Consider the following 12013-nt stretch of genomic DNA (forward strand, 5'->3'; position numbering starts at 1 on the left):
GGCTAAAATATTTTTTATTGAGTTCAGAGAAGAAGGGAGAGGGAGAGAGGGATAGAAACATTAATGATAAAAGAGAATCATTAATCAGCCTCCTCCTGCACGCCCCACACTGGGAAATCAAGCCCACAACCCGGGCATGTGCCCTGACCGGGAATCGAATCGTGACCTCCTGGTTCATGGGTTGACGCTTAACCACTGAGCCATGCCAGCCAGATGAGATATTACCTTATTTTAAAACACATAATAATTAAAACTACACAATACAACAGAAAGAACATTGCAGTTAATTTTTCAAAAGAAACAAATATGTCATGTTCTTTGCACTAAATTGCAACAAGCAATGCACAGGGTCACTAGGGAAATGCTACCTGGAAGTCATATGTCAGAATCATAACCAAGGGGTGATGGCATAGATGACATAGGAGTTTATCTCTGCAGCTGCTAATACCAGCCAGCTGTTAACAAGTGTCCTTACGGAATTATTGTACCTTGACTTAAAGTAAGTCTTGAGAAACCCTAGAGTTTTCAAAAAATGGTCCTAAGTAGGTCCTACAAGTGATTCTTAGGCTTTTCTGAAATGTAAGTCAAGCGTACATTATCTGAGTGTAATTTATAGTCAACACCTGAAGAAAGAATAAGGAAAGTTACTTTTTCTGGAATAACTATTACTTGGACCCTAGACAACTGACACTTAAGATTACTTGGTGGTTTGTTTTATGTTTTTGTTTGTTTGTTTGTTTGTTTGTCTTTTTGCCCTGCTGGCATGGCTCAGTGATTGAGTGTTGACCTATGAACCAGGAGGTCATAGTTTGATTCCCTGGCACATGCCTGGGTTGTGGGCTCAGTCCCCAGTGTGGGACGCACAGAAGGCAGTCAATGAATGATTCTCTCTCATCATTGATGTCTCTCTCCCTTTCCCTTCCTCTCTGAAATCAATAAAAATATATTTAAAATAATAATAATACTCGTTTTTTACCAGGCCCCCAGCTTGGGACACCGTCCTTCCCATGGCGGGGACACCTGGCTTCTCACTGTGCCTTCTTGCCCACCCCAGGCGGTGGAGGCAATGGGCCAGGAGGGCCAGAACCAGGCTGGATTGACCCCCTTGACCTGGCTGGGCTTCCAGGGCCCTCTTGGTGGATCGGGAATCAGAAACCTGGTGTGGGGGATTCCCCGTGCCCCCCATCATTTGAATTCTGCCGGGGGGGAGGGGAGGAGAGGGGGAGGCCTATTGTGGACCTCAGGCCTGGAGACCCCTGAGCCTGAGGGTGAGGCAAGAGCCCAGGTGGAGAGCAACTCTGAGGGGCCTCCGCTGAGCCCTGCAGCTGCCCCGCCCGGGGCAGTTATATTAAATCATCTAAGAACATCCAGTAAAGGACTCGTAGCCAATGTCATCGATAGTCTGCTTCAGATGACAGTGGAATCTAAATCCTTGCAGCCTCTCCTGGAAGCCTGGAGCGACACTTTTTTTCGTTCTTGTTCTGTGCTATTTCGAACCCCTAAGCTTTATCTTCGAGCACTAGAAAAGCTCAGCGTTATTCTACAGAAATTGTCTAAAATCAAGAGTAATAAGAAGCTCTTTGAGTTTTTCACAATTCAGCTGATGCGTCAGGAAATACAAAGGACGACACATCCGGGCCATGCCTGGCTTTCTCTGTATTAAACTGAATTCAACTCTGATCAGCTTGGGTTTAATGAAATGCAACTCCCTGGCCTCCAATGCAAGCTTTGGAGACCAGCTTATTATTCCTTTACATGTTACATATTTGTTGCCTATTTGTAAGATTGCAAAGATCATCAAAGTAACTAAAAGTCTACCAAGTAGAGTTTTCAGTAACATCATTTATCATGAAAAATAAAATAGAAAATTTTAAACTTTTTTTAAAAAATTGATTTCAGAGAGAAAGGGAGAGGGAGAGAGAGAAATATCAATGATGAAAGAGAATCATGGACCGTCTGCCTCCTGCACGCCCCCCACTGGGGATCGAGCCCGCAACCTGGGCAGGTGCCCCTACCTGGAGCCCAATCGTGACCTCCTGGTTCATATTTACATGCTCAACCATTGAGTCATGTCGGGTGGGCGAATTATTTTTTTTAACTTTAAAAATTAAATCTATAGAAGCTCTGGAGTTCTTGGAATGTTACAGTTCAACTAAGGTAGTACTAATGTGCAAAACAGAATTTCCAGAATTAATGACACTGGGGTTATTTTTTTAAAACTACTTTAGAAAAATTTTTTTCAATGATATGATTATTTAGAATAAAACTGTTGTTTATGTGGGGAAAAAATTCTCATATATTATCTTCCACCATCCACTTCTTTTTTTAAAATATATTTTATTGATTTTTTTACAGAGAGGATGGGAGAAGGACAGAGAGTCAGAAACATCAATGAGAGAGAAACATCGATTAGCTGCCTCCTGCACAACCCCTACTGGGGATGCGCCCGCAACCAAGGTACCTGCCCTTGACCGGAATCGAACCCGGGACCCTTCAGTCCCCAGGCCGACGCTCTATCCACTGAGCCAGACCTATCAGGGCCCACCATCCACTTCTTTAGCTAATTGATCTAACAGTGCAAGAGTAGAGGGTGGGTCAAAGATTTTTCCCTGGAGGATACGTTTGGGGGATTTTTGTGGTGGAATGTATATGGTTGGCAAGCAGACATAAAGTAAGTAGATGGTCTGTATCTCTCTCACTCCATGAACTTGTTTACTGAAGGAAAGCATTTAAGAACTGACCTTGCTTGACTCCATCTAAGTAGTATTTTTCATCTTTATATCCTGTAAACATCTAATGCATCACTCAAGGAGGAAAAAGATCAAGGTTGTTTGTTAGGCATTAATGATTCCCTTCCTTAAATGACACCTACTCATTACTATATGAGCACTGGGAGTTACTACCCATTTCAAGCTGGAGTCCGAAAGAAATCACCTCTGGTATCTCTGATGAGAAGCTATAAGTAGGCCCCAGATTCAGGTATAATAAATACTTGTAATTGAAATGATACAGGCTACCTCGTTTTATTGAACTTCACATTATTGCACTTCACAAATGTTACGTGTTTTACAAATTGAAGGCAAGACCCTCCACCAGCCAGATTACTATTCCCAGTACCCATCTGGCAATAAGTGGACATTTTTTAAAAAATATATTTTATTGATTTTTTACAGAGAGAAAGAAAGAGGGATAGAGAATTAGAAACATCGATGAGAGAGAAACATCGATCAGCTGCCTCCTGCACACTCCCCACTGGGGATGTGCCCACAACCAAGGTACATGCCCTTGACCAGAATCGAACCTGGGACCCTTGAGTCCGCAGGCCGACGCTCTATCCGCTGAGTCAAATCGGTTAGGGCAAGTGGAAATTTTTTAATGAAGCAACTTTTTTAGATAATTTTTATGAGTTTATTTGAGTTAAACTGACAACATACACCGGGGAACAAGATTTCAAATTCTCAGTAATGAAGCAGTTTTAAGCAATCTTTAGAAATACTTTACATGACATCCAAAGGTAGTAATCCTTGCCTTAGACTACAAAGGTTAGGGCAAGACAAAAATCCATTTATCTTAGCAACTCTTTCCTTCAGACAAAGCCCTCCTGAACCCACACAGATTCATCCAAAACTTCCTGCTGCTCCTAGAACTTAGGACAGGAATGCTCAAGTGTTGCTCATCTCGCCTCCTGGTTGCCATGTGTCTGAGCACTCAGTGCCCATGAGCAGCTGTCTCAACCTTTTGTGTAAAAGCTGGAACCACTATGGTGCTCACATAACCAATTTCTCGTCCTCTCCTCTCCTCCCATCACTACCACCCACATAGGCATAAATAATCCAAAAGCTGGCCCTGTCGATATGGCTCAGCGGTTGAGCGTCAACCTATAAACCAAGAGGACATGGTTCGATTCCTGTTAGGGCACATGTCTAGGTTGTGGGCTCCATCCCCAATAGGAGGCGTGCAGGAGGCAGCCAATCAATGATTCTGTCTCATCATTGATGTTTCTATTTCTTTCTCCCTCTCCCTTCCTCTCTGAAATCATTAAAGAAATATATATATATATATTTAAATTGAACTGTTTAAAAAAAAAGCTACTACAAATCTATACCAAACATTCTTAAAGTTAAAATCTATAAGTATACATTTTTAAAACAAGAAAAAAATATGTCTGCTGTGATCACTCTTTTCAACATTGGAGGTTCTACCACACAGAAGTAAAAGAAAAAAACAAGTATGAGGATTGCAAAGGGAGAAATAAAACTATTAAACACAGACGCTATGCTTGGAAAATTCAAAGGACTCTATAGAAAACATCTCTTGTTTAACAAGGTGGCTTGCTGTAGACCAGTGATGGCGAACCTATGACATCATTTTTTTTTGGTTGATTTTTCTTTGTTAAATGGCATTTAAATATATAAAATAAATATCAAAAATATGTATTTGTTTTACTATGGTTGTAAATATCAAAAAATTTCTATATGTGACACGGCACCAGAGTTAAGTTAGGGTTTTTCAAAATGCTGACACGCCGAGCTCAAAAGGTTCGCCATCACTACAGTGTAGACTGATTGTGTCCCCCACCAAATTATAATGTTGAAAACTTAACCCACAACGTGATGGTATCAGGAGGTGGGAGCCTTTGGGGCTGATTAGTCATGAGGGTGGAGCCTTCATGATGGGGTTAGTGCCCTTATGAAAGAGACCTCACAGAGCTCCCTCACCCCCCACGCCTTCCATCACCTGAGGACGCAGCGAAAAGCCTGGAAGTGGGCCCTCACCAGACACTGAATCTGCTGACACCTTGATCTTGGCCTTCCAGGATCCAGAACAGTGAGAAATAAGTTTTTTTGTTTGTTTGTTTATAAGCCACCCAGTGTATGGTATTTTGTTAGAGCAGCCCGAATGGACTAAGCAGTGGATAGGTTACAAAATGGTTAACAAAAATAAGTTATAACCAATGAACACGGGGAATATAAATAAAAAGATACCAATTTAAATAACAATATTATAAAATATTTAGGAACAAACCTAACACACAAAAAATGTGAAGACCTTTGTGGGGAAAATTAGGTGTGGTGCCTGAAAGGACCAGGACTGTGCTGTCTAATGTAGCTGTTAGCTACATGTGCTTACTTCAATTGAAATATAAATCAACTAAAATTAAACAGCATTCAGGATTCAGTTCCTTAATCATATCAGCCCAATTTCCAGTGCTCAGTAGCCACATGTGGCTACCCCACTGGACTGTGTAGATATAGACTATTTCCACCATCACAGAAAATCCTATTGGACAGCACTGGACTAGAATATACTCTTTCGTCTCATAAATTTTCAATTAGAATGTGATCATTTAACACCGCTTATGTTCTACCCCCATAAAGGGAAGCATGACATAGTAAGAAATACAGATTAAGAGTTGTAAATTTTCTTTCCTTTTTTAAAATATATTTTTATTGATTTCAGAGAGGAAGGGAGAGGGAGAGAGAGATAGAAACATTAATGATGATAGAGAATCGTTGATCGGCTAACTCCTGCATGCCCCCTACTGGAGATCAAGCCCACAACCTGGGACCTTTCAGTCCACAGGCTGATGCTCTATCCACTGAGCCAAACCAGCTAGGGCATAAAGTTTTCTTAACTTCTAAGAATTTTGAGGGTTGTCTTTTAGGGGTTTTGGGAGTCTTGCTTAGCATCTGAAGGCACCTCTGACAGGGAACCATTTTGTGAGTCTTTTCATTATAAAAGCCGCAAAGTCCAGATTATTTTGATATTTGTTCTTCCATAACCCTGGCAGTAAGGGTACAGGCATGGGACCCACGATTGGCCAATCAGATACTCTCTTTGAAGATCCAAGTCTTGGGCGAGCAACACAGAGATGCTGGAACAGCTTAGAGTTATTCTGGCATGGGTAGTGGTGGCCTTTGGTATCTGGTGACCATGGATGGCGCCAGTGGTGATGATGCCAGTGGCAATATTAAGTACCTAGCAGTGACAGCATTTTAACCAGGCCATTCATGTTCTGGGGTCCTGTTGTTCCCGCCACTGAACAAACTCCATTCACCAGCCTTACCTCTAAGAACTACCCATAATCTCCCCCAAGAAATTCCTTTTCTAAGTCACAAGGAGTTGATGTCTTTATTTGCAACTACAGACTCTGAATGGTATAAAGTTCAAATGTCTCCTAGATTATCTAGAGCAGTGATGGCAAACCTTTTGAGCTCGGTGTGTCAGCATTTTGAAAAACCCTAACTTAACTCTGGTGCTGTGTCACATATAGACATTTTTTGATCTTTGCAACCATAGTAAAACAAAGACTTATATTTTTGATATTTACTTTATATATTTAAATGCCATTTAACAAAGAAAAATCAACCAAAAAAAATGAGTTCCCGTGTCACCTCTGACACACGTGTCATAGGTTTGCCATCACTGACTAGTGCAAGCTTACTGTGATTCATAATGTAAATGCAGGCAAATGGCATTACACTTCTCTTAACACTTCCTATCAGTCAGCTTAGGCCTGTGGTCGGCAAACTGCAGCTCGAGAGCCACATGCGGCTCTTTGGCCCCTTGAGTGTGGCTCTTCCTAAGCCTTAGGAGTACCCTAATTAAGTTAATAACAATGTACCTACCTATATAGTTTAAGTTTTAAAAATTTGGCTCTCAAAAGAAATTTCAATCATTGTACTATTGATATTTGGCTCTGTTGACTAATGAGTTTGCTGACCACTGGCTTAGGCTAAGCCATGCTGTGGTAAAAAAAAAAAAAAAAAAAAAAAAAAAAGAAAGAAAATAACCCCTACCCCTGAAATCTCAGTGGCTTAAAAAAACAAAGATTTATTTCTCACCTTAATGTCCATATGGGTCAGCTGTTGTTTTGGTTCCATGTCATCTTCCCACTGGACCCAGACTGATGAACCTAACCTAATGGAACAAACCCTGTCTGATATATTGCAGGTCTCGTGGGCTGAGAGAAACAGACCAAAATAATACCCCTGCTGGCTCTTAAAGTGTCCATCCATATGTCATTGGCCAAAGCAAGTTCTACATTTTGATGTACAATCCTTCTAGATCAGTGGTTCTCAACCTTCCTAATGCCGCGACCCTTTAATACAGTTCCTCATGTTGTGGTGACCCCCAACCATAAAATTATTTTCGTGGCTACTTCATAACTGTGATGTTGCTACTGTTATGAATCGTCATGTAAATATCTGATATGCAGGATGTATTTTCAGGGGGCCCGACCCACAGGTTGAGAACCGCTGTGAGGGGCAAGCTGATCTGAATGCTGTGGTGGTCTACAATTGCCCTCCTGGAAGGGTCATAAACTATTTGATCAATAAAACCATCTAACACAGTTCTTCTTTATTTATTTATTTATTTATTTATTTATTTTTAATTGCTTAAATTATTACAAAGAGTATTACATATGTCTCCTTTTTTTTCCCCCTGCCCTTGACAATCCCCTGGCCTCCCCTACCCACCAGTGTCTTATGTCCATTGGCTATGCTTATATGCATGCATACAAGTCCTTCGGTTGATCTCTTACCCCCCCCCTCCTGCCCCCCCACCCTCCCCGGCCTTCCTGCTGTAGTTTAACAGTCTGTTCGAGGCAACTCTGCCTCTGTATCTATTATTGTTCAAAAGTTTATAATGGACTCTATTATCCATGAATGAGTGAGATCATTGACTGGCTTATTTCACTTAGCATAATGCTCTCCAGTTCCATCCATGCTGTTACAAATGGTAAGAGTTCCTTCTTTTTTACAGCAGCATAGTATTCCATCGTAACACAGTTCTTATGACTCAGGGCTTTGTTTTATTAATTTGGTAAGTTTCAAATTCCATAACATGAATTAAATTTATTTGGAATGGCCCTAGCTGGTTTGGCTCAGTGGGTAGAGCATTGGCCTGCGGACTGAAGGGTCCCAGGTTCGATTCCAGTCAAGGTCACATGCCGGGTTGTGGGCTAGATCCCCAGTAGGGGGCATGCAGGAGGCAGCCGATCCATGATTCTCTTTCATCATTGATGTTTCTAGCTCTCTCTCCCTTTCCTTTCCTCTCTGAAATAAATAAAAATATTAAAAAATTTATTTGGAATGCATTATTTTGGGTTTGAAACATTCATAATAGTAACACTTGATACAGTTTGTTACAGTTAGATGCAGTGCTTCCAAAGTGTGGGGTGAAATATGCAGAACAGAAACATGGATGAACTCATATTGAAATCCCACTCCCACTTGAATAAAAATCAACTTTACAAAATTGCATTAAGCAGTTAACCTTGGGGCTTTGAGGGGAAAAAACAAACAAACATGTCCACAAGTAATGTAAAGCAGTGATACAACAGGGGAGAGATAGAATACAGAAAATTCATCGGATGAGCTAAGTGTGAAATCCCCCAGCCTAATGATGTAATGGAATTATGTGAGGAAAAGACTACTTTACAACAAGCTAAACAATTCAAAAGCACAATAATTTTATGCCAGAGGGTGTGTATGTGGAAGGAGATAGGCAGGGGAGGAAAAACTGAACCCCACATGTTGCTAAAAATTACAAACTTTAGTTCTCACCGAACACAGTGACTCGAAGTCCTTAGTGATGAAATTCGATTAAACTCATCTTTGCCAACTAAATTAAGAAACGAGGGGAAGTATCCGTATTTCCTTTTTCTTAAGGAAAAAAAAATCATATGACCTTTATCTTGTAGATAAGAGTTGAGCTTTTCTGCATTCAATATGTCAAGTTTTGCATGTGGTTAACCAAAAATAATCATTCACACAAAAGTTTGAAGAAGTGTAATTGTAACAGGTATAAATGTTATTTGCGTAAATTCAGTTAAAGCTGCACTTTAAATAAAGGTCAGCACAGTTCCTTTGGTTAGTAAAACAACGTTTATTTCTTGAGTTTTAAAAAAACAACTCATGTGAAAGAAGCCAGACACAAAAGAGCACATATGGTATGATTCCATGTATATGAAATGTCTGGAGCTGGCAAATCCATAGAGACAGAAAGTAGATGAGTGGCTGCCAGGGGCTGGGGGGAGCGAGGGACAGGAAGTGAATGCTAATCGGGACTAGGTTTCTTTTTGGGATGGTGAAAGTGTTCTGAAATTAGATAACGGTGGTGGTTATACAACGTTGTGAATACACTCTAACAACTGCTGAATTGTAGAATTTAAATTAAAAAAAACTGCTGACTTGTAACAAAACTAAATAAATGCACATGAGCTTAAAAAACCCTCATATGTTGCAAACAGTATATATATAGGCACATTTGAACCACCAACATACACTCAAGGACAGTCTGTAATACATAGGTATTAAGTCAACAACAACAAAGAAATCACCAAGCAATTCTTTCAACTATGTTCCTTATTAAATACTTGCAGGGTCTTCTGGCAAATAAAACCATGAATAGAATTTTATTCTGACCTCCTTTTCCTTATTTGTCTGGTGAAAATGGTATTGAATACTGAAATGGAAAACAATGCAGAGAAAGGGAAAGGTCCTAAGACAACAAGACAATTGTCTATAGTATACTCTATACCCTAGCATTTGAGCATATGTGGCCTGAGATTTTATATCTGACTAGAGCAGTGGTCGGCAAACTGTGGCTTGCTTGCCACATGCGGCTCTTTGGCCCCATGAGTGTGGCCATGAAGTTTCAATCGCACTGTACGTGCGCACCCGCACGTGGTATTTTGTGGAAGAGCCAAGCTCAAGGGGCTGCAGTTTGCCAACCACTGGACAGAGGCTCAATGCATGAAATTCATGCAAGAGTAGGCCTTCCTTCCCCCAACTGCTGGCACCGGCTTCCCTCTGGCACCCGGGACCGTGGCTTCCCTCGCAGCCTCGGCATCGTCCAGAAGGTTATCCAGAAGGACTTCTGGTCTAATTAGCATATTACGCTTTTATTATTATAGATGCTCACTCAAAGATACTACATGGGAAAGAAAAGCTCAAAAATATTCTGGGAAAAACATGTTTTCTCTTTTCCAATTCTTCATTCTTTCCACTCTCAAATTGTTTTGCCTGTTGTAAACTATAATCACTCCCTCTAAACAGGTTTTTAATTATTTACATAAATATGCATAGGTATTGATATGTCATATTTCTGGCTATTCTGGTTTTTTTAAGTGCATTAATTCAGTAAATATTTGTTGAAGGCTTTCCATGTGCCAGGAACTGTTCTAGGGTTGGGGATAATGTGTGAACTAAGACGACAAAAATCCCTAACCCTATGGAATTTACAAATTGGTGAAGGGAGGGGGGTGGGAAACGGACAATTAACGAACTAAATAAGTAAAGCATTGTATCTAAATAGTGAATAAGCTCTACCAAAAAAAATCAGAAAGGGTACTTGGGGAAGGCATCACTGCCCAAGGTGACACCTGAGTTAGGTAAATTAAGTCATTGGGAATCTGGGATAAGAGCATTTGAGGCAGAAGCTGCAGCCGGTGCAAAGGTCCTGTGGCAGGTGTGTGCCTGGCACAGTCAATGACCAGCAAGGAGGCCAGTGACCTGCTGTAAGCCACATGAAAACAGTGTTTTCAAGAAGGAAGCAAGTGTGTAAATGCTGCTGATAGGTTTCAGGGCTGAGAAGTGTCCCTTGCATTTAGCAACATGGAAGGTGGAGATGGTTGTGACCAAGACCAGTGGAGAGAGCTGTGCTAGCTGGGAACTTGGGGTTTCATCCAAAGGTGTTAAGTGGGAGGCAGAGTTCGCAGGCCCAATGGCTGTGGACAGGACAGCATTTTGCAAAGTGGAACATACGTAGGACTCACTGAGGGCTTTGTGACAAGGGCGATTCAGAGTCAATAGGTCTGGATGAGGCCCTGGTGTCTGTATTTGCTCCCAGGTGATGCTGACACAGCTGATCCCAGGGCCTCACTGCGAATGGCGAGAGTGCGGGGCTGACTTTATCTGCAGTTTCTTTTCTGGACACAGATCTAACTGGGGGCGTATGTGGCAGCTCAAATCTGTGGCTTGAGAAATGGGGAAGAAACAGAGAGAAATGGGGAGCAATGATTGTGGATGGAAGCTTTGGCCCTGCTGGATGTGTGACTGAAAGAGGAAGGGGCCTTCTATGCAGAAATGCAAAGGCCAGAGCCCAGCACGCTGCCTGGCCGCCAGCTGACTCCTCTTCATCTGTCAGTGGTTCTGTCCCCTCCTGGAGGCCCCTCTGAGGAAGGCTGCTGTATTGCTCCATTATAGGTATGAGGGAAGCTGGACGCTGAATTGTACAGAAAGGTTCAGAATGACTCACTGAGGTAAATAACCAGTGGAGATTCTGTCTCCAATTCTCTCTCTCAGTTCATTTGATTTTTTAATATATTCTTATTGAGAGGAAAGGAGAGGGAGAGAGAGAAACATCAGTGATGAGAATCATCGATCGGCTGCCTCTTGCACGGCCCCACTGGGGATCGAGCCTGCAACCCGGGCATGTGCCCTGACAGGGAATGGAACCGTGACTTCCTGGTTCATAGGTTGATGCTCAACCACTGAGCCATGCCGGCCGGGCTGATTTTTTTCATAATAGCTTTACAGACCATACAATTCACCCATTCAAAGCAATCAATTCAATGGTGTTTATTCACAGAGTTGTGCAACCATGATCACAATCAATTTCTGAACATTTTCATACCCCCAAAGAAACCCCCACACCATTTAGCTTCTGTCTCATTTTTAAATGATATCAAAATCCATTAAAATGCCCGGCCAGTGTTGCTTAGTGGTTGAGCGTTGACCTATGAACCAGGAGGTCACAGTTCAATTCCCCCGTCAGCACACAGGCCGGGGTTGCTGGCTTGATCTCTAGTAGGGAGCGTGCAGGAGGCAGCCAATCAATGATTCTCTCTCATCATTGATGTTTCTATCTCTCTCTTTCTCCTTTCCTCTCTTAAATCAATAAAAATATATTTAAAAAATAAAAAACAAAATGCCGGCAGGGTCGCTGTGAAGATTAAATGAGATGCTGTATGTAAAGTGCCAGGAATCTAGTGACTATGGTGGTA

The 12013-nt window shown here is 41.6% G+C and overlaps 1 protein-coding gene across 1 annotated transcript in view; it reads right to left on the reverse strand.

Moving 5' to 3' along the window:
* Positions 1 to 907: 907 nt before the first annotated feature.
* TCEANC (transcription elongation factor A N-terminal and central domain containing) overlaps positions 908 to 12013 on the reverse strand; it is a 28902-nt gene continuing 17796 nt past the window's right edge. The window contains exon 5 of the transcript XR_002829222.1: positions 908 to 926. The gene's annotated coding sequence lies outside the window, so the exon portion shown is untranslated. The remainder of the gene's footprint in view (positions 927 to 12013) is intronic.

The sequence above is a fragment of the Myotis lucifugus genome, unplaced genomic scaffold, assembly GCF_000147115.1.
Source record: "Myotis lucifugus unplaced genomic scaffold, Myoluc2.0 scaffold_49, whole genome shotgun sequence".
In the NCBI taxonomy this organism is placed as follows: domain Eukaryota; kingdom Metazoa; phylum Chordata; class Mammalia; order Chiroptera; family Vespertilionidae; genus Myotis; species Myotis lucifugus.